Here is a 22,165-nt window from a genome sequence, read left to right on the forward strand (position 1 = left end):
AAAATTTTAAGGCGCCTATTGGGGCTCTAAGAGTATCACTATTTTTTTGGGCCATCATGTTGGCGTGACAGCGATACACGAGCCAATGCAGGAAATGATCGCCGCCTGCTCCATTCTGGGGCTGTTGCAAGTGGCACCGCCGCATATCCTCTGACTTGGTGGGTGGATACTCAAGGGGTGCAGATCCATCTACTACGGATCGGGCTCCACAGCCAATAACCTTATAAGGTGAGCTGCGGCTCACTTAGCTTCCATTCGGTTAAGGTTTTTTTCTTTATTCTGTTGTGTGAATTCAAACGGGTGTGTGCTTCGTACTCTGCAAGCAATTTTGGTGATGGCTCCTAGCAAGAAAGCACAGGTCGACTCTACAGAGGTACTTATACGGAAATTTTTTTGCATTGGTAAATAATCTTTAGGATAAGAAGGGTATGGCATATAGTTATTTGTTGATTACCGCAGAGAGTACTGTGTGGCGGTGCCATGTTGTACATGCTCGATGATTATGTGGAAATACTTACCTGGGATTGGCTTGATGAACTGGCTGTAAGGGTATATGTTGACTGAACTTACAAATGGTTGCATGCTTGTCTATATATTGATAGAGAATTGGATGTGAATTTGAAATGATCGACTGGCTTCTTGCCGATCCTTTGTATAGGATACTCGGAGCTACTCTATGCTAGCCTTAGAGGTTGTCGACTGACCATTTGTCTAACTACAAGAATAACAGATTTCTGATGCTCTTCTGAGTGATAGGTATGAGGTATTGCATGCTTTCTAAAGTACTTACCTAAAGTTGACTGGATAGTCTCTCTCTATAAAGGCTATATCTCCAAATCTGTAAGGTATTGGTCGGGGTTGTAGCATGTCTCTTGGTATCCAATTTAAGGATTGGATTTGGAGAGGATAAGGTCTCCGGCTTTGGATCTGGTTTTCTCTATATTTGAGTTTATGGTCGGATTGACTTACCCTAACCCTTGGCGTGTATGGAAATGACATCTCTCTGTGCTTTGATCATGTTACCTGGCTTTTTTCGCACTACTTTTTGACTGTTGTTTTTCTAGACCGACTGGGTTGCTGTACAGTCACTACTAACAGGCTGTTTGGGATGAGTATGCTTAGACTCTTGGCAGTATAGGTTGGTGGCATATTGGATAGAGTGAGGGTATTTGCTTGCCGATTATTTGCTGCCGAGCAAGAGACAGTTGACTGTTTTTTGCAGTATTATCTGACTGTTGTTTGTAAACCGACTGGATTGCTTGCTTATATATGATGACTGAACTTACAAATGGTTGCATGCTTGTCTATATATTGATAGAGAACCGGATGTACAGAACTAGGCTGGGAAAATTTAGTGGCTCTTTTATGGTGTGACTTTGAATTGATCTACTGGCTTCTTGCTGATCCTTTGTATGGGATACAAAGGAGCTACTCTATGCTGGCCTTAGAAGTTGTCGACTGACCTTTTGTCTAACTACAAGAAGAATAGATTTCAGATGCTCTTTTGAGTGATAGGTATGAGGTAATGCATGCTTTCTAAAGTACTTACCTAAAGCTGACTGGTTAGTATTTCTCTATAAAGGCTATATTAAAAAATCTGGATGGTATTGTTCGGGGGTGTAGCATGCCTATGTGTATCCAATTTAAGGTTTGGATTTGTTGGAGAGGATAGGGTCTCCGGCTATGGATCAGGTCTTCTCTATATTTGAGTTTATGGTCGGATTGACTTACCCTAACCCTTGGCGTGTATGGGAATGGATATCTCTTTGTGCTTTGATCATGCTACCTGGCTTTTTCGCACTACTTTGTGACTGTTGTTTTTCTAGACCAACTGGGTTGCTGTACAGTCACTACTGACAGGTTGTTTGGGATGAGTATGCTTAGACTCTTGGCACTATATGTTGGTGGCATATTGGATAGAGTGAGGGTATATTCTTGCGGATATTTTTGCTGCCGAGCAAGAGACAGTTGACTGTTTTTTGCACTATTATTTGACTGTTGTTTTTAAACCGACTGGATTGCTTGCTTATATATTTGCTGCCGAGCAAGAGACAGTTGAGATGATTACACTTATGGTAATTTGAATTTCGGGTAATCATTATAGCGTAATGGAACCTGCAGGCAATCCAATATGCTTTAAAGGTGGTACTGACCATGTATCCATGGCATGGTGGGTTTAGTTCGGGTGTATTACTGGGAATGATGAAATAAAGGAAGGATCGGATCCTTGCCATGGTTTGATATAGGATAGCTTATGCTATCGTATGTTGTCTTAGCAAATTTGCAGTTTGGTTTGCCTTTCTTTCTATGGATATTTTGCAGACACTTTTTCGGGTGCGGCCTGTTGCATAGCTCACTCTATCTGTCAAGGAGTAAAGTGTGAAACAGAGAGCAGTTTCGGGCTACTGGACTGCTCTTCCCTCTCAGTTTGAGGGGTCTGACATACCCTAAGTCTTAGCATTATCTCATAATGCTGAGTGGTGGGACTGAGTTTTAGTGTATGACTATGTGAGGTTCCTTGCCGATGATGGAAAGGTAAGCTTTCTATTGCTGGTCTTGACTGGTTTTTTTTGCCGACTGTTTTTTCTGACTCTTGGCAGTATTCGGTAAATGGTATATTGGTAAGTGGACTGGCTAATTTGACTGATTTGCTGATGGATAAAAATGCTGCCTAGACAGTAGGACGAGTAAAAGTTCTACGTTTGGCTGACTTGGGTCTCCGATCTTGTACGACTGTATAAAGTTCCGTGAAGATCCTTGCCATGGATTGAGGTATGTAAAGGCAAGATACCCCTTGCTGGTCTTGACTGTTTTTTTGCCGATAATTTTTTGCCAACTCCTGGCAGTATATGGTAGTGGTATATGGGAAAGGGTTACTGGAATTTTTCGACTAGATTACTGGTGAATTAAAATGCTGCCTAGACCGATTGGCTGCTTGTAAAAGGTTCTTATCATTACTGTGAATTTCATTTGAAATGGGGCTTTGGCTCAAAAGATTGTTAAAATTTATTTAAAATTAGGTTCTCTGAAATCTTTATGATGGTAAAAGTACTGGAAGAAAAAGACAGCCTTTGTCATTGACTATTTAAATCTGATTGACAACACTAAAATCTGACTACATATTAACATAAGAAACAATTGGAATAGCATGAACATTGTTCTGGGCTATAAAAACTTCACTTAAAAGAATGGAAGGAAAGAATTCAACTTGAACCAAAACTGAAAAGTTGTTTTCAAATTCTAAACCTTAGCAGCATGATTTTTTTCTCTTTTGGTACCTTGGTGACATGGATGACAACTAGGTCACCCTTGTTACCTGCAATGCTATTTGGAAGCTAACGAATGGTTTGTTTTCTTACTGTGGATGCAGGTAAGGGTGTCCTTTCCTTGGCTGCTATTTGAGAGGATGAAATGCTGTATACTTTCTACTGTAACATTTATCAGGACCTTCTTTCCCTAATATGGCCTGACATTGGCATGTATTTTTTAGATATTCAGTCGAAAGGAATACATGATTATGGACTTTGACTGTAGACATTGGTTTTTGTAGTTCATCTCATGTGTTATGTATATTGTAAATAGATTAATCTCTCTCGGCGAGTTCTCCCCTTGGCATCGGATACACAGAAACACTCCAATTTTTTGCTTCGGTGACTCCAGCATTTTTTTGCATCAACGACACTTCCGTCCGATGGCAAACGTCAGCATCGACACCTGGCATTGGCATCGGCATCAAATTTTGGCTTCTTGGCGAGTTTTCGTTTGATGATGGAAGAAGGCATCGGCATCTTCTTCGTGGCATCAACATAGCAAGAGACGGGTTGAGAGAGAGTGGCATTGGCTCTCCTCTAGTATACATCTGGAGCGGCTCGGCCACGACGTAGTCTCCCCGGCAAGCCTCTCGACATTGTTTTTTTCTCTGACGACACACATCAACAACACATACAACTCCGACGGATTCTTAGATAGATCTTTTTGATGAGCGGCTTTGACTCCTGTTACGATCACAGGACCTTGGACAACACACAGATTTGGCACCAGATTGTACTTCTCTCGGGCACAAAGCTCAAAGCATATGTATGCCTTTTGTGGCTATAGGTGGTTTTTTGTTCTACGTGTTTGATTTTCGATCAATGAGCTTTCTAATCAATGAGGTAGTGTGCCAGGTTTCAGGCCTTTTGCTCACATGTTGCACATTTTCAGTGTGGATTATGCGTCACTGTCATTGTGCGCCATATACGACATTGTAGGTAACTTCAAAGAGTTTTTCCAGTATGACTTTTGTGCTATTTCTTTTGCTATGTATGCACATGTGTGAGCTAATTACATCTTGTAGGTGGTCGATTCATAGATTTACAGGGAATTTGGACAAGTATAGCTGTCCATAAAGCCGCTCTCTCAAGAGTGAGTGACAATGATTTTGGGAATTTATGTATACCATATGTGGATTCGCTACTAAGACAGTAAGTGTTTGTTTATGGTCTATGTGGTTTGGTGAGTTTTTTGAGATTTTGCTTATATTTCAAGAGAAGCTTTGTCCATTTTTGAAGATTCTTACCATGTTTTCTACGTATCTTTTGTTTTATTCTATGATGGTATAGTAGTCGATTTACTCCCACTTTGACATTGATCTCTAGTATTTACTCACTTTGATAAATTTTGTCAACTTGTTTGGTGTTCTTGTATCCACTCTCATAGGAGTAAGATTTATGGTATGCTCATAGTGGCTAAATGTAGATTTATGGTATGCATTATTTTTTATCAACAGACATTCCAATCGTGAGTCTACTGCATACAATTTACATGTAGTCATTGGTTACAGGTTTTACATGCGTACATGTGCAGATTTACACAATTGTTGGATTCGTAGCACTTGTCGGTGGACTTTGTAGTGGAATTTACAGATGCAGAGGAGTAGCGCGATTGCTTCAATGAGACACAACATGTGTTGTAAGAGTCTGTGTAGATAGAGGTAGAGCAAGTCTAATCCCTAGAGACACAGGCAGAGATGACGAACATTGATTTTTGTCATGAAAACTAATATCTAATTCTCCTAAATGATTTTCTCATGTTAAAATGATCATTTAATATGGGGAAGTGCCAGGGGAGAAAAAGCTAGAATATTGGTTAAGCTGGCAAACTGGCCACAGTAGGCTTCCAAAGGAGGAAAAATAGGGATCCAAAGGGGGGGCCATCTGCAAAAGAGCAATGTGCAACAATGGGATTAAAAGACCCTAAGGTTCAACCCATTAAGACTTCCAAAATGCTAAGGTTCCAAAATTCAAAGGTTGTGTCCAAAGGTCAAACATTAGGGAAATTGGATGCTTTGTGTGTGTCCCAAAAGTCTTCATGCATCCCTACATAGGAGGGGGCGAGCCCTAGTTGTAGGAGATGAGAGGGAAACTCACATACACACACACACACACACACACACACACACACACACACACACACACACACACACACACACACAAGCTCCCTTTACACAAAGGGAATGAGGGACACATGTCAGCTCCCTAGCCCAGATGCCCACAAGGTGTACTCAAATCCTATTGGATGACCTTGGAGGTGGACCAATGAGAATTAGGCTAGAGTAAATCTAGTTTAATCAATTTAAAAACACTTAATAAAAGAACCAATAAGAATTAAGCTCTCTAGAAGACTATTGGATAGTCTCCCAAGGGGTCCAATGAGCATTCAACATCCCAATGGATTGCCTGATTCCTATTGGCCAGGAGGCAAAGGGGTCCAATGAGAGTTTAGTTGCATTTATTAATTACCTAAAGCTCTCACAAAAGGGGAAAGGGGGATACATGTCAGAAGGCTATCACTTATGCTGCTTAATTTCCATTGGCTGAGGTTGGGGAGGTCCAATAGGATGTGAGCATGAGCAAATAGCAAGAGGGGTCGACCAAGAGAGAGAGGGGGCTGATTTTTCAAAGGCATTATTGACTTACACACTCACACAATCTATGTGTGAAGCAAGAAGACTCTCTCTCTCCTCCTCAAGCTTTGGAAAGCTTACCACCTACTCCAAGCTTGTGAGAAGGGAGGCCTACACCAACAACTCTTGGCTTTTGTGATGCAAATCCAACCAAGAGCCAAGCTTCAATGCATGCTCATCTCCTCTACCATGCTAATTACAAAGCTAAGCTATGCTAATATGAGTGATTATGTGAGGAGATGTACATCTTTCTTGTAAGAATACTCCTTCTTCCTCTCAATCTACTCTCATACCCTGCTAGCTCTCACCATCTTCGAAGGTGTGTAAGGTCTTGGTTCTGAGACCGTGAGGGAATTGATGTTGTGTTTAATAAGTGTTGCGCTTAGTGCTTGAAGTTTCCATCTTTATAGCACTAGCTAGTATTGAAGGAACACAAAGAATTGTCTTGTAAAATGTCTCTCTTGATTGGAGAAACCATAATCCAAAGCCTTTTGGAGGGGGGACCAACTCCATGCAAATCCGTTCCTCAACTATTGTCAATTGCTTAATCTCTCTCTCGTTTGAATTATTGTTCATGCTATCTAACTAGGTTTTATGATTTTTGTTGCTCTCTCCACCCAAGCACTCTTGTTATTCTCATTAGGAATCTATTTTAATGAAATGCTCACTATGTTCATGCTATTTTCCGCTACACACAAGTTAATAGACCATTAAATGTTACAATTTTTTTGATATGCTCATACTAGATGTTGATGAGTTGATGCCATGACACATTGTTTCATCTATGGATGAGAGGGACGTAGCCATCCCAATGTTGGTGATGACAAATCCATACGTGATGAGTAGTCTTGAAGATGTAGTGTATGTAGATAGATATGAGAAGGCTAGTACAATGAGGGTTGTGCACATTTCATTAGCATTTGAGCGTTTCATGTATGACTTACTAGTGTTGAGGCCCAACCTAACAACTCCAGTGGGACCATTTGCAGCAGGGATTGTTAGTTGTATGATGATTGACACTAGCATGGTGCATTGTGGAGCTATGCAAACCATACACAGATGTCTGTGGGATTTTCATGCAGGCTCTAACGTGGATTCACACGCTCGCTTATCACTAGAGCTTATATGGTTGCATGTAGAAGCTAAGAGAGCCTCTTGCCTATATTTCTTTTGTATACACTAGTAGGTATCTAGGAGGACCCGCTTATAGGCACATTCGCCTTTTAGTGGGGGATTGTTGGGGTAAAGGCAACATGCCTTGTTTTGGGCCATACATCAAATGTTCGGTCGCCCATTGACTCACTAACCACTCATCCCTTATTCTTTTTATACAATAGAATAAAGAGATAGATTTTGATACTCTATTCCCACCCACATAGAGTGCTCCTACTTCTCCCCCTTCCCGCATGCATGTACACATCGCACACTCACGTCCAACCACCCACTGACTGCGTAACCTTTATTCTTTATATGCATAGAAGAATAAGCAATGAGGGCCTTCTTGCCACTCTACTCCGCCTCACATAGTGACTTCGTCTTCCCTTTCTTAAACCGCACATGCATGCACCTAGCGTGCTCACACTACTTCTTTTTACCCTTATCTACCTCTTACCTCACAGTTCTTTCTCCCTGTTGGGGTGTTTAGGGCTTGGGAAGGAGGGTCACATCATGGAATCATGAAGCTCATCATCTTCTTGGTTCAATGAAATCTCCACAAGGGCAAATCTTGCATTTTAATCAAAGCTGTCGTTGAGAGAATTGTAATACAAAGAATTTTTAGAGAAGGGACCGAAATCTCGTCCTCAATAAGTTGTCAATCTAAATTGTGTGATTCTTTTCAAGTTATGTGCATGAATTGATGTTCTCGTGTGTAAAATACACAAAGAAATCAACCTGGCATAATCTAAAGTCTCCTCTAAAGAGTTGTTTTGAAGGAAAATTCTCCTTTCACAATCCGATTCTACTGTGTCTGCAAAAAAATACTAGATTATCTGATACTTACTATAAATGAGGATATCATCAAGAGAAACCACTAGAAATTTACCTAGGTATGGGCTTAAAACATCATTCATTAATTTCATAAAGGTGGTTGGAGAATTGGTAAGACCAAAGGGAGTTTCCAATAATTCATGATGACCATATCTAGTCCTAAATGCCATTTTATGTGCGACTTCAGCTTTGATTCTAACTCGATGATATATTAACTTAAGATCAATTTTAGAGAACTAATAAGCTCTTGCTAATTGATCAAAAAGATATTCCATGCAAGGCATTGGAAATCTGTTCTTGATTGTGAGATTATTTAACACTTTATAGTCAACACATCCTTTTTCTTTACTAAAAAAATTGGGGATGCCCATGGAGACTTGCTAGACTTAATGAAGCCTTTATCAATTTATTCTTTTAGGTGTTTTTCTATCTCTAGGTGTTGTGCTTCTCCTACACTATAAGGTGATTTACAGATAGTTTTAGCATCACTTATATAATCAATAGTGTGATCAATTTCATCTTATTTTGGAGGCAAACCACAAGGGTGATAGGAAAAACATCTTTAAACTCATCTAGCAACTCATTTAACTTTTGCTTATACTCACAATTATAAGACACAGATAAAAATGAAAGATCTTTCTTCATTTCAAAAACACAAGAAGACTACATGGAAACACTAGAAGATTGTACATAAGGCTGATACCAAACCATATACAACTCACAAGACTCTCTTTTTACAAGATTTTGAAGTTCCAAAGAAAAGATTAAAGGAGAGCTAGGCACATCTAGCACTACCTTCCTTTTCAAATTCCTATAATTTTTGTTGATAGATCTTTACGAATAAGGTTCCAAAACCCATAACCACTCTCTCCCCAAGACCAAATCTTCACGATCCTTATTCATTATTTGGAATTCAAGGGTATCGTTATAGCTCTAAATTCCTAGTTCCAAATTGGATATCAAGGTATCCCACCCTGCATAAGAGAGACTACATACTGGTGCATTCTAGATTGTTGGAACTTTTTTAGTATCTTGAAGAGCATAAATTTAAAAAGTTATGAGTAGCACATTCGTCAATTATAACTCTTCTTTTAACAAATTCGTGCATTCTAGCCAAGTCATGTGGTCCAAAGGTGGAATTCCTCATATTAGTTGATCGATGATCACTCTTTTCCCTTTGACAAATCCATGAATTCTAACCAAGTCATGTGGTCCAAAGGTGGAATTCCACATATTCGTTGATAGACTACAAGTGTGAGTACTGTTAGTATGTAAAACCTCTATGGATTTATACCTTTCATTACCCGGTAAAGAGAGGGTTTGAATAACATAGATTTGCTTATCTTTTATGCCCTTGTCAAGGAATATGTCTTTATCATCAACCTCTTTCTTCTTCTTCTTAAAGAAATTCCATATAGGGTGGTTTGGAGACAAATGGATGAAACACAATTTTTCTTTGCTTGCTCAAAGTCTTTTTGACTAAGCTTATGCCACTTAATCATTTTTTTCTTAAACAATGGGGTTTTATCCTTTGAAAAAAGTAATTTTCTTTTCCACTTCACGAATGGTTGGGAAGTTCAAGTTTTCGTACCTTTAGGCTCACCATAAGTGGGGTTTGAAGTGCTTCTAAGAGCGTGTGGTCTTCATATATTTGAACAAATTTAATTATGTCTTCTAAGGTCTTAAGAGCACTCCTTTTTACTTCTCTTTCTTTTAGAATGTTTATCCAACCCCCTAATGAAACCTCTTGTCTTATGAAAGTCTTCAATACCTTGAAGGGTAAGGACGATCTCACACTATCCAATTATGTAAGTGACCAATGATCTACCTCTTTGCAAATCCTTATCCCAATCAACCCAATTTCTCTCTAGTTCCTTCTCCGAAAAGGACTATTCAAAAAGAACTTTTCAAATTGAGCCCAATCTTCTAGATTTTTACTCATTTATTTGAGGCTCATCCACCATTTATAGGCTTTTGTGCCTAAGATGAGACTTGCCTCAAGCACTTGGTACTCTAGAGGAGTGTTTTCCTCGGGGCGGTCACTATGTGTAAACTGTGGATATCGTGTGCATTCAAAGACTATTTTTAAAACTCCTCATCTGTAAATTTTTGGCAAATAAAATACACCCTTTTTATATTCAATCTGTAAAATTTTTTCCCCATTACATTTTATGATACCCTTCTGTATGTGAAAATGTGAGAAAAAATAAAAATAAATAACCCCTTCTACTGCACTCACGTGATAGTGCCATAATTATGAAGTGACCCCCCCCCCCCCCCCCCCCCCCCCCCCCCCCCCCCCTTGTGTTTTCAAGCCTATTCAAGTCTTGCTATTTCTAGATGAAGGTGTAAAAAAAATCTTTGGTTGTATTGTTCTCCTCATTGCTCAATTGGGGTGGTTTCATATCTTTAAGAATAGGATCTTTTCTAGCCCTAGCAGCATGGTCTTGAGAAGGGATATTCTTATCTTTGGGCACTGTTTTGACATCCTTAAATGTGGACGGAGTGTCCATCATTACCGACTCATGAATTATTTTTCCCTTCTCAATCAATTGAGTAAGTTTTATCAATTGTGTTTTCATAACATCTAATGCACTAAGGAAGGTTTGCATTTAAATTTCCAGAGTGCACACCCTGTTTGTTAATTGTTCATGTTGCTCATGAGAGGCAACGTCCCATTCTTGTTGATTTTCCCAAGTCCAAATCTCCGTCATATGGAGATTTTCTTCATTTGCTATTATATTAGTAGGAAGGTTTTCATTTTCCCTTTTCATTTTGGGTTTACCTTCTCTCTCTCTCTCTCTCTCTCTCTCTCTCTCTCTCTCTCTCTCTCTCTCTCTCCCCCCCCCCATGCTATTATTGCGACTACTAAGCCACAACTATTGAGCCTAGGCCTAGGTTGATGCTAGAGTGCTGGAATTGCACAGAAAATGGGCATGGAATGAACAATCGTGCTTATCCACCAAGAGGTGAGCCGAGAAGGACAAACCTAAAGTATCTTGTGATAAATATGGGCAACCCTTCAAGATAACCACTTTTGTTACACCACAGGAGCATATGACTAGTGGCTAAAATAAATCCACCCCCACCTACCAACAATGGAGAGAAACTATTTCACATTTACCACACCCTAGTGTGCATGTAGTAGAAGTAGTCAATGCATCTCAAAGTAATGGGGGCATCATGTAAGAAATGGGATAAAAGAAGATTGTGGTAAAGAATCAATTGGAGATGTTGGAATTAGAGTTGCAGGAAAACACACACAGCGTGGAGAAGACGAAGGAAGCTCAAGGCACACAGCAAAGAGTGTATTATTTAGTGTGCAATGGGAAGATAAGTTAGCCCTAGAGTGATGGGCTTATATACAATGCACGGGGGAAAAAAACCTCCTAGTGAGGGAAAAAATGCCCTTGGTGGTCCTAAGTTGTTCACACACATCACTACATCATATATATGGTAGTAAATCCCCCCTGGAGTGATGCGGTGAACGTGAGCTGGCACATAGAGTAAATGGAAGTGTTATGCCCTAAGGACATGATTAGTCCACAAAGGGGAGTAAGCCCAAAGCTTTTGTGAAAATCTTTGAACTTCTCTCGAGACAATACCTTTGTGAAAATATATGCAAGGTTGTCTTGTGTTGGCACATAAGCCAAGATGATCTCTCCTGCTAGGAGCCTCTCTCGGACATAGTGGTAATGCACCTCAATATGCGAGCATGAAAAACTCGGTTCCTTGCAACTGTCAATGCACTCTGACTGTCAGTGTAGATAATGTTGGTAGTGTCCTGTCCAACACCCAAATCAGCCATAAGGCGTCTTAGCCATACACACTCAATTGTAGTTGTGAAGACTGCCTTGTACTCAACCTCACAACTGGAAGTGGCCACAGTAGGTTGCTTCTTGTTCAACCGTGGTATGCATGAGCTGTCGACCATGAAACAAAATCCACTTGTGGACACACGTGTGTCAAAACAACTAGCCCAATCTGAGTTCGAAAAAGCATGTAAGTCTGGTAGCAATGATCCCCCCTTGGGATAAAACAAGTAGAGATGTAAAGTGCCACTCAAGTAGCAAAAAATCCTTTTGATAGCCTGCCAATGCTTAGACCCTAGGCTATGCATAAATCTGTTAACCTGTGAGAATGCAAATTGAATATCTGACGTCGTGTTGCATACATAAATAAGGCATCCAACAACAATTTGGTAAAGAGTGACATCTGTAGGATCACCAGCATCATGAAGACTCAATTTTGAACTTTTTTCCATGGGAGTGGCAATAGGTTTGCAATCCTCAAGTCCAAAGTTACATAGAAATGTCTCTATGAAGCTTTTCTAAAACAAGGCAACACCACCATCACACTGCTTAAACTGTATACCCAGGTAATGATTCAACAACCCCAGATCTTTCATCTCAAAAGTAGCATTCAAATCAGTCTTAAACTCAACAATATGTCTCTCATTTGGTCCAGTGATTAGATAATCATCTACATAAAGAACCACAATGAGAAGTAATCACCCTCATGCTTTACATATAATGTGCTTTCTGTTGGACTGTTACAAAATCCTCGTTTGACCAAATGAGTGTCAGCCTTCTCATACCAAGCAGGAGGAGATTGCTTCAACCCATACAAAGCTTTGTTACATTTGCACACTTTATCCTCTTGTCCTTTCTTGACAAAACCACGAGGCTGCGTTACATAAACTTCCTCAAATATGTCACCATTCAAGAAAGCAGTAATAATGTCTGATTGATGTACATCCCAACTAAAATGAGGTGCCAATGCACATAGAAAATTCATAGTATTCATACGACAAGTGGAGCAAAAGTCTTTTCATAATCTATGCCTTTTTGCTATGCAAAACCCTTTGCAACAAGTCAAGCCTTATAGCGATCAATCTGACAATCCGATATGCATTTCAACTTGTAAATCCACTTTGTACCAATGGCCTTTTTTCCAGGAGGCAAATCACATCCATGTGTCATTTTCTATAAGTGCATCATATTTTGATTGCATGGCAGCCATCCAATTTTTCCAATTCTATGCTTCATCAAAAGATAGAGGTTCCTCAACATCATGTAAGCTAGACATAGCCAAAGCATAACAATTTGATGCATAAGATGCAGGGCGAGAGCTTGAACGACTATGACTAGACAAAGGTGCATCCAATTTACTGTCATGCAATGTATGCACCATCCATTTCAGCATACCTCTAGCCTGCTCATTTTCAGCCCTTTCCTCATCAAGTAAATCATGTACATGTGCATTGGTAATAGGCTGATCTGTAACATTTTCAGAAACCCCCACATGTTGTACATTTGCCTCATTGGAATTTACATTTGAACTTCCACCACTGAAAAGAGGCAACAAAGTGTCATAAATGTCTTGTGAGGTGACATTACTGTCTCTAGTACATGACAACAAGGGTTGAGCAGAATCTTCCACAAACACAACATCCCATGTGACCAAGCTACACTTTGTTTGCAAATGATACAACATGTAACCTTTAATTTCAGCACTATAACCAACAAAAATACATTTGACAACCTTATCATCCAATTTTCAGTGCTATGTTTGTGGCACCAAAGCTTATGCCTAACAACCAAACACATGCATGTGCTCAATAGAAGGCTTTCTATCATGCCATGCTTCATATGGAGTAATATATTGCAGAAGATTTCGTAGGACACCTGTTAAGTACATAAGTGGCACACATGATGACCTCAAGCCAAAAAAAATGCGGCAAAGCTTGACTTTTGACCATACATCGTGTCATTTTTGTAAGTGACATGTTTTTCCTCTCAGCAACACCATTTTTTTGAGGCGTATATGGAAATGTACATTGGTGTTTTATCCCACAACTAGCCAGAAATGCATTAATTTCATGAGACATATACTCCCCCCCTCGATCAGAACGGAGGGTGCCCATAGTACATTTTGAGACATTTTCAGCCATAGCCAAAAATTCTTTGAAGCACATAAAAAATTTGGACTTCGCTTTAAGCAGATACACATATGCATGCTTGGAGTAATCATCAATGAAAGTTCCCAAGGACGGAGTTTGCATGGGCCCACAAACATCACTATGCACAAGCTGCAACTTGCGTTGGTCTTAACTGAACCATCCTTTCAAAACTTCGAACGTTGTATCTTACTCAAAATATAACCTTCACAAACATGTTTTACAGGTGCTTCAAGAGGAGGCAAAGAAGCAACCATATCAGATTTTTGCAAAAGTGCAAAAGCAACAAACTGGCAAAATTCAGATGTCCAAAACGTGCATGCCAAAGTTTTGCATATAAAATAGCCTTTGAGTCCACAATTGCATTTGCAAAATTCTGCCCACACTTGTCATACAAAGTGAGCTTATAAGAACACAACATAAAATGCTAGATGCAACAATTTCATCACGATCGTGTATTGTACATCTTTCATCCACAAATTTGACTACAAGTCCAAGTCTACCAAGTGCAGATACAGACAAAAGATTCTACTTGATCCCAGGTACATAAAGTGCATCAACAAGTGTAAAGGAACTGCCATTTGCAGCAGTAAGCACAATTTTTCCAAATCCTTGAACCAGATAAGAGGCATTGTTGGCTCAAGTAATTGAATTCCCATGAGGGACAGACTCATGAGAGTGAACAAATTACGATGTGAGGTAATGTGCTTTGTAGCACCACTGTCAAAATACCACACATGTGAATCTGTAGCAACTGACATGCATGCATCATGGACAACAGGATTATAGGTACACTCTACACTAAAAGCCCATTCTACATCAACATGAGCATCACAGTCTCCTTTCACAAAAGACTCAACAATAGTTGCATTTGTAGTGGAACCAGCATTTGCAGTGGAACCACCCATCTTTCTTCTTAGCCTCTTTGGCCTTGAACTTAGGACACTGCTTGATCAAGTGATCATTAGCTTTACAATAATGGTAATGCATCTTCTTTTTGCCCTTATCACCAAAATTTCCAAACGAGTTGTTGCCAACAGAAGCATTAGGAACAAGTGATTTTCCACTCGCAGAAGAACCATGAGAAGTGGCTACATTACTATTACCACCTTTTCTTTGAGCAACAATAAAGGCATGTTCGACTGCACACTATCTAGTTCTTTTTTTTATAGAAGTGATTCTTGCAACAACAATGGGCATAATGCATCAAACTTGACAACTTCAAGATTTCCTTGGGTCATAAGTCTCCAAGTACTAGCAAAAGTCTGGTAAGAATCTGGCAAGGCATGAAGAACAGTCTGCACAAGGGAACTATCTGAAATGACTTCACTTGTAGAAATAAGTTTCTCATTGATATCCTTGACACCATCAAGGAAAATGCCCATATTATCTTCCTCATGCATAATCTTGGACTCCAACTCTTTTTGCAGCAATGCAATTTTTGCCTCATTGCGACTTGCATAAAGACTAGCCAGAATATCCCAAGCTTGTTTTGCAAATTTTGTTGAAGGAATGTGAGGAGTAATAGTGCGCTTCAGAGACAACACAATCAGTGCATGAGCCTGTGCATCTTTTACATCCCAACGAGCTTGTTCTGTCGTAGGCAAAACAACTCTAACAACAACATTCCTTGTCGCAAGACTTGCAACATCTCAACATCGCCTACATCCTTAGAACCAGGACGTACATCAATGCCCTGCACAATATTTTAGACACCCTTTGACACAAGAACATGTTGCATCATGTAAGCCCACATAGGGTAATTTTTCCCATCCAATCTATCCTCAGCAACAAACATCTTGAATACATCTGTGTTATTGTCGGCCATGGCGAATGCTTGCACCTGATGTGAAAACTGCTCAAAAATAGGAGAAACAAAGCGGGAACAACATATGCTATATAGCACAAATTGTAGAAGACTATAAGAGACATGTTATGCAAAAAAAGACACTGCCAAAAATTTTGCACAAAATGACGAAATAGCTTGTACAATACTGCCTGTAGTGGAAACGAAGGCCGAAATGATCCCAAATAAAAAATCTGAGCAGACCATGCTCTTCGAGCTTCCCCAGAATATTTGTCGACCTGCAAACGCTTGCCAAAGCTCACAAAAATCAGAGGAAGTGAGCAAGCGTGTGCTGAAGCTGCTAGCGACTACGCCTGGGAGGATGCAACCTGTTGTGATACCAATTGTTGGACTTAGGGTTGCAGGAAAACACACACAGCGTGGAGAAGATGAAGGAAGCTCAAGGCACACAACAGAGAGTGTATTACTTAGTGTGCAATGGAAAAATAAGTTAGCCCTAAAGTGATGGGAATATATACAATGCATAGGGGGGAAAACCTCCTAGTGAGGGGAAAAATGCCTCGGTAGTCCTAAGTGTGTTCACACACATCACTACCACATGTATATGGTAACAAGAGGGTGGTAAGGAGAAGAGTAAAGAAGAAGGAGCCAAAGTGAGGAGAAGATGGCGGATCAATCTCCAAGAGTTTCACTTGGTCATGAAATGGATCCATATAAATTGATTGAAGATATGCAAGGTAAGGGCCCCAAAATTTCTTGGCCTCATTTCTTAGCTCTATGTCCACAAGTAAGGAAAAAGCTTGCACAAGTAATAAACGCAAGAGTGAAAGTCAAGGGAGGGATTCCCTTGGTAAAAATTGTACAATTACATGCTCAAGAGGACATCACTTCAACACTTGATTTCTACATAAGGGTAAAATTGTCAAGAAAGGGCTTGTAGATGGGGGTGCTCAAATCAATATCATCATGGTAGATAATTTAATGATCAAATTGGGATTGAGGATCCAAGAGCCATAAAGATTTAAGGTAAAAATGACAAATAATGGCAAGGCACATTCCTTAGGCCTTATTAAGTCTGGTGGGGGTAGAGATCCTCCTCAAGATAAAAATCATGTTGATATCTTCATGATAAAAACAAAAGGGAATGGATATCACAGACTCATATACAAAAATGACAATCATAGAAGGATTGTCCACAACATAAAGTAGCAACATGAAGAAGGCCTACAAGGGGAGTCAACACCAACTGAGATTGAAGAGGAGCTCACAACCAAAGCCTCTCAGGAAGAAGTCACCATTGAAGAAGATTCCTCTATAGAAGTTGGATATTATACTTATGCTATTCAAAGCCCTCACATAGGATGAAAGGGTGGAATACAAGAAAATGTTGCATCTTCAAGATCAATGAAAATTTTGCCCATGCCTTTAACATACTTTCTCTTTTGGCACACACAACATTGAAACACAAAGGTTCAATATCCATTTTCATTGTAACCCATAAAAGCATGTCTTGATTTTATTCATGGTGACTTGGATTCATCTTTATCTTTTGGCACACATAACATTGAAACACAAAGTGTTCAATATCCATTTTCATTGTAACCCATAAAAGTATGTCTTGATACTATTCACGGTGACTTGGATTCATCTATATCCACCAGAGGTAGAGCATATGATTCATACATAACCTTCTCTTGCAAAGAGTAAGTTATACATGAATTTTCCATAAACAAGATTACCATTTTGCAACATAAATGGTGAATCTTCTTTTTGTGATAGATCTATGGCAAATATGTCACCTTTGAGACTAGAATCTGATGTGTACTCATCTACCATAGTTGTAAGATCATTTTGTATGCTACCAAGACAACACTAGACCAAGCTTTACGTGAGACTACATCAACTACAAATAGTTTTTTCCAACTATACAAAAATAATTTGAGAAGATAATTTTCCACCTCATTTTCTTGTCGGGTAAATTTGCTTGAGTCATATGGTGCTTAAGACTCTTAGGATCCATTTGAATTCTGAAGAGCATTCCAAGTGAACTCTCCATGCTTCCATGTCTAATGTGCAAAAAATCATTAGAAGCTCTTTCACATAGATGCTTAGAGTCATTCGTTCTAGCATAGGCACTAGCTTTCATATGCAATGGTATGACATTTTTGGAGTAAAACAAACCAAAGGTAAGTATCTCATGCATCATAATAAATCTCAAATTGTTTGTGAGAGTGGTTGAGACACAAGTCTCCATTTTAGTATAGTGAACGGGTTCTCTCTCTTTGATAGTGCTGTTTTACTTACCTTCTACTTAGTTAATTCATAGAATGGACATGCGATAGTAAAGAATTTCTCTTATGGATCTTCTTTAGTTTGAGCACATTTATGTAATACTTTGCATCTTGTATAGATTCTTGGTTTAAGCCATCCATTCTAATGCCTTTCCTCTTCAGGATCCATTTAAATATAAGGTTTTGAGATATTATAGCTCAAATATTGGATCTTTTTTATAAAGAATTCTTGTGGTTAAATATGGAGCTTGTCATCTCTCAATGCTTGGGGCACTGCGTTTCGATGCTCTTTGTGCTCTTATAAGGACTTTGGGGTCAATATTGATTTCATCAAATAGTACTCCCATATACTTTCAATGCAATCATAATTTTCTCTTCTTCATTTGGTTGAATGTGTTATGAGCATTTGTCAACCCAAATGGAAAAAGGATACATACATATAGAGAAAACATAGTGTGAAAGACACTCTCTATCTTTTAGTAAAATCTCATTTGATGATAACCACTCTTGATCCTTGTAGGTTATCAAGGAAGACCCTTTTGAACCAGAAATCTATTCTTATGCTACCTTGTTAAGTGAGCAATAGTTCACATGACACATATGGTATTAACCATCCTTCTTTTGCACTAGTCAAATTAAACCAAGTTGCAAAGATTTTGATCTTATCACACATCCTTTGCTATAAGTTCATTAGCTTGTTCCATAATCTTGTCTTTTGGCATGGATGAGGAAGTTCTATCTTATGGCCATCATCCCCTCATTTAGGAGACAACTATCTGGGGATGTCATCGATGAATTAATCAATGTTTTCATTTAAAAATCGACATTTTCTCTTTTGATGAACTAAAACCTTTTGAGAGAGAGTGTGTGTACATCATGAGAGTCACTGAATAGTATCATGTAAGCAAAAACACACATCTTTATTGATTTATCAAAGAGCCTTGCAATACAATGGGTATTGTACTACTAGGTTGGTAACGTAACATGACATAAAAGTGTATTTTAAGGGTTTTGAAAAAAAATTCCAATACCATAGGAGATCCACTCTTTTTAGAGAATCTTGTTAACTTATACATGTGGTACTGATGTGTGTGAACACACTTAGGATTTCCGGGGCATTTTTTCCCTCACCAGGAGGTTTTCCCCCCCATGCATTGTATATACACCCATCACTCTAGGGCTATCTTATGTTTCCATTGCACACTAAGTAATATAATCTATGTTATGTGCCTTGAGCTTCCTTCGTCTTCTCCAAGATGTGTGTATTTCCCTGCAATCCTATTTCAAACAATTGGCATCAAAGCAGGTTGTGTCCTCCTAGGCTTAGTTGCCAACAGCCCACACATACTTGCTCACTTTTTCTTCGATTTTTATGAGCTTTGGTGAGTGTTCGCAGGTCGACAAATACTTCAACTCAGACTCATTTTGGCCTCCGTTTCCAGTATAGGTAGTGTTGTGCAGGTAATTTATGTATTCTCACATTTTCTCATCCAGAAGGGTGTTGAAAAAATAATATTGAAAAAAAATTATAGATTAAATAGAAAAAGGGTCATTTTACTGATGTAAAATTCATAGCTAAGGGGTTCTATAAATAGTCCTTGAACACACACACAATATGCAAATTTTAGATATAGTGAACTCGCTAAAATCAATTATCAATAAGTCTGTTTTAAGCAGTTTAGCCCATTTTAGATCTTTCCTTTAGTTCTTTACTTCTCCTTCTTGCATGTTGAAGCTCGATCGCTCCTTTTGAAGAGGTGTGTGTGTGTGTGTGTGTGTGTGTGTGTGTGTGTGTGTGTGTGTGTGTGTGTGTGTGTGTGTGTGTGTGTGTGTGTGTGTGTGTGCGTGCGTGCGTGCGCGTGTAGATAAGCAAGGTTTTCACGCCACATTGAATATAATCCTCATCCCCTTTGGCTTGCATTTCCTCACATTTATGGAGGCATCCGGGACATGTTTCTAAGACATTTTTATCCTATAAAAACACATTAGATTCTCGTAGAAATTTACTTGGAAATTCTAAGGGTTGCATCTCCTTTTGCCACTCCTGAGACACACTTTAAAGCCACCTTGTAACATTGGCCCTTTCACTCTTCTGGTTTTCTCTCTTTAGAATGGCCAATTTTAAAGAGCGGAAATCATTTAAGGAGACTAAAATTCATTTTCATGACACTTTTTCTCACTAGAATTTGTCATTGTAGAACAAGTCAATAACTACAAAGATGGCCAAAAGGTGTGTTCATGACGTATTATGTTACCATATACATGTGGTAGTGATGTGTGTGAACACACTAGGACCGTCGGGGCATTTTTCCCCTCTTTAGGAGGTTTTTTCCCTTGTGCATTGTATATACGCCCCTCACTCTAGGGCTATCTATCTTTCCATTGCACACTAAGTAACACACTCTCAGTTGTGTGCCTTGAGCTTCCTTCGTCTTCTCCAAGATGTGTGCGTTTCTCTGCAACCCTAATTCCAACAATTGGTATCAGAGCAGGTTGCATCTTCCCAGGCTTAGTCACTAGCAGCTCCAGCACACGCTTGCTCACTTTCTCTGATTTCAGTGAGGTTTGGTGAGCGTTTGCACGTCGAAATTTTTTTTGAGTAAACTCGTAGAGCTTAGTCTGCTCAGATTTCTTATTCGGGCTCATTTCAGGCTCCGTTTCCACTACAGGCAGGTCTGCACCTGCAATTTTGTCATTTTGTGCAGAATTTCTGTCATTGCCGTTTTCTGCATAACAAGTGCCTTACAGTCTTCTACGATTTGTGCTATATAGCACGTGTTGTTCCTGCTTCGTTTCTCCTCTTTTTGGACAATTTTCACATCAGGTGCAACATTTACCATGGCTGACAACAACATAGATGTGTTCAAGATGTTTGCTGTTAAAGACAGATTGGATGGGGACAATTACCCTATGTGGGCTTACATGATGCAACATGTTCTTGTGTCAAAGGGTGTCTAGAATATTGTGCAGGGCATTAATGTACTCCCTGGTTCTGAGGATGTAGGCGATGTTGAAGATGTTGCAGGTCTTGCTGCAAAGATTGCTGCTGTTAGAGTTGTTTTACCTACGGTAGAACAAGCTCGCTAGGATGTAAAGGATGCGCATGCTCCTGTGTTGATTGCATTGTCTGTAAAGCACACCATTACTTCTCACATTCGTTCGACAAAATCTGCAAAACAGGCTTGGGATATTCTAGCAGGTCTTTATGCAAGCCCCAATGAGGCTAAAATTGCTTTGTTGCGTAAAGAGTTGGAATCGAAGATCATGCATGAGGAAGATGATATGGACACTTTTCTTGTTGGTATCAAGGATATCAATGAGAAACTTATTTCTACACGTGAAGTCATTTCAGACAGTTCCCTTGTGCAGACTGTTCTTGATGCCTTATCAGATTCTTACCAGATTTTTGCAAGTACTTGGAGACTTATGACCCAAGAAATTCCTGAAGTTGTCAAGTTTGATGCATTATACACATTGCTCTTGCAAGAGTCACTTTTCCAAAACAATAGGACTAGGTAGCATGCAGTTGAACAGGCTTTTATTGCTTCTCAAAGAAAGGATGGTAACAGCAATGCAACCACTTCTTATGGTTCTGCTCTGCGAGTGGCAAAAATTATGTTCCCAATGCTTCTACTAGCAGCAATTCGTCTGGAAATTCTGGTGATAAGGGCAAAAATAAGATGAGTTGCCATTATTGTAAAGCTAATGACCACTTGATCAAGCCATCTCCTAAGTTGAAGGCCTAAGAGGTGAAGAAGAAAGAGGTTGGTTCAACTGCAAATGCTGGTTCCACTACAAATGCAGCCATTGTTGAGTCTTCTGTGAAAGGAGACTGTGATGTTGATGTTGATGCAGAATGGGATTTTAGGGCAGAGTGCACTTAGAATCCAATTGTCCATGATGCATGCATGTCAATTGTTGCAGATTCATATGTGTGTTATTTGAACAGTGATGCTACAAAGAACATTACCTCACATCGTGAATTGTTCACCTCTCTCGAGTCTGTCCCTCATGGGAAATTAGTCGCTTGTGCCAACAATGCCTCTTATCCGGTTCAGGGAGTTGGAAAGATTGTGCTTACTGCTACAAATGGCAATTATTTCACACTTGTTGATGCACTTTATGTACCTGCGATCAAGAAGAATCTTTTGTCTGTATCCGCACTTGCTAGACTT

The sequence above is a fragment of the Adiantum capillus-veneris genome, chromosome 2 (assembly GCF_014529385.1).
Source record: "Adiantum capillus-veneris isolate H3 chromosome 2, ASM1452938v2, whole genome shotgun sequence".
Taxonomy (NCBI): Eukaryota; Viridiplantae; Streptophyta; class Polypodiopsida; order Polypodiales; family Pteridaceae; genus Adiantum; species Adiantum capillus-veneris.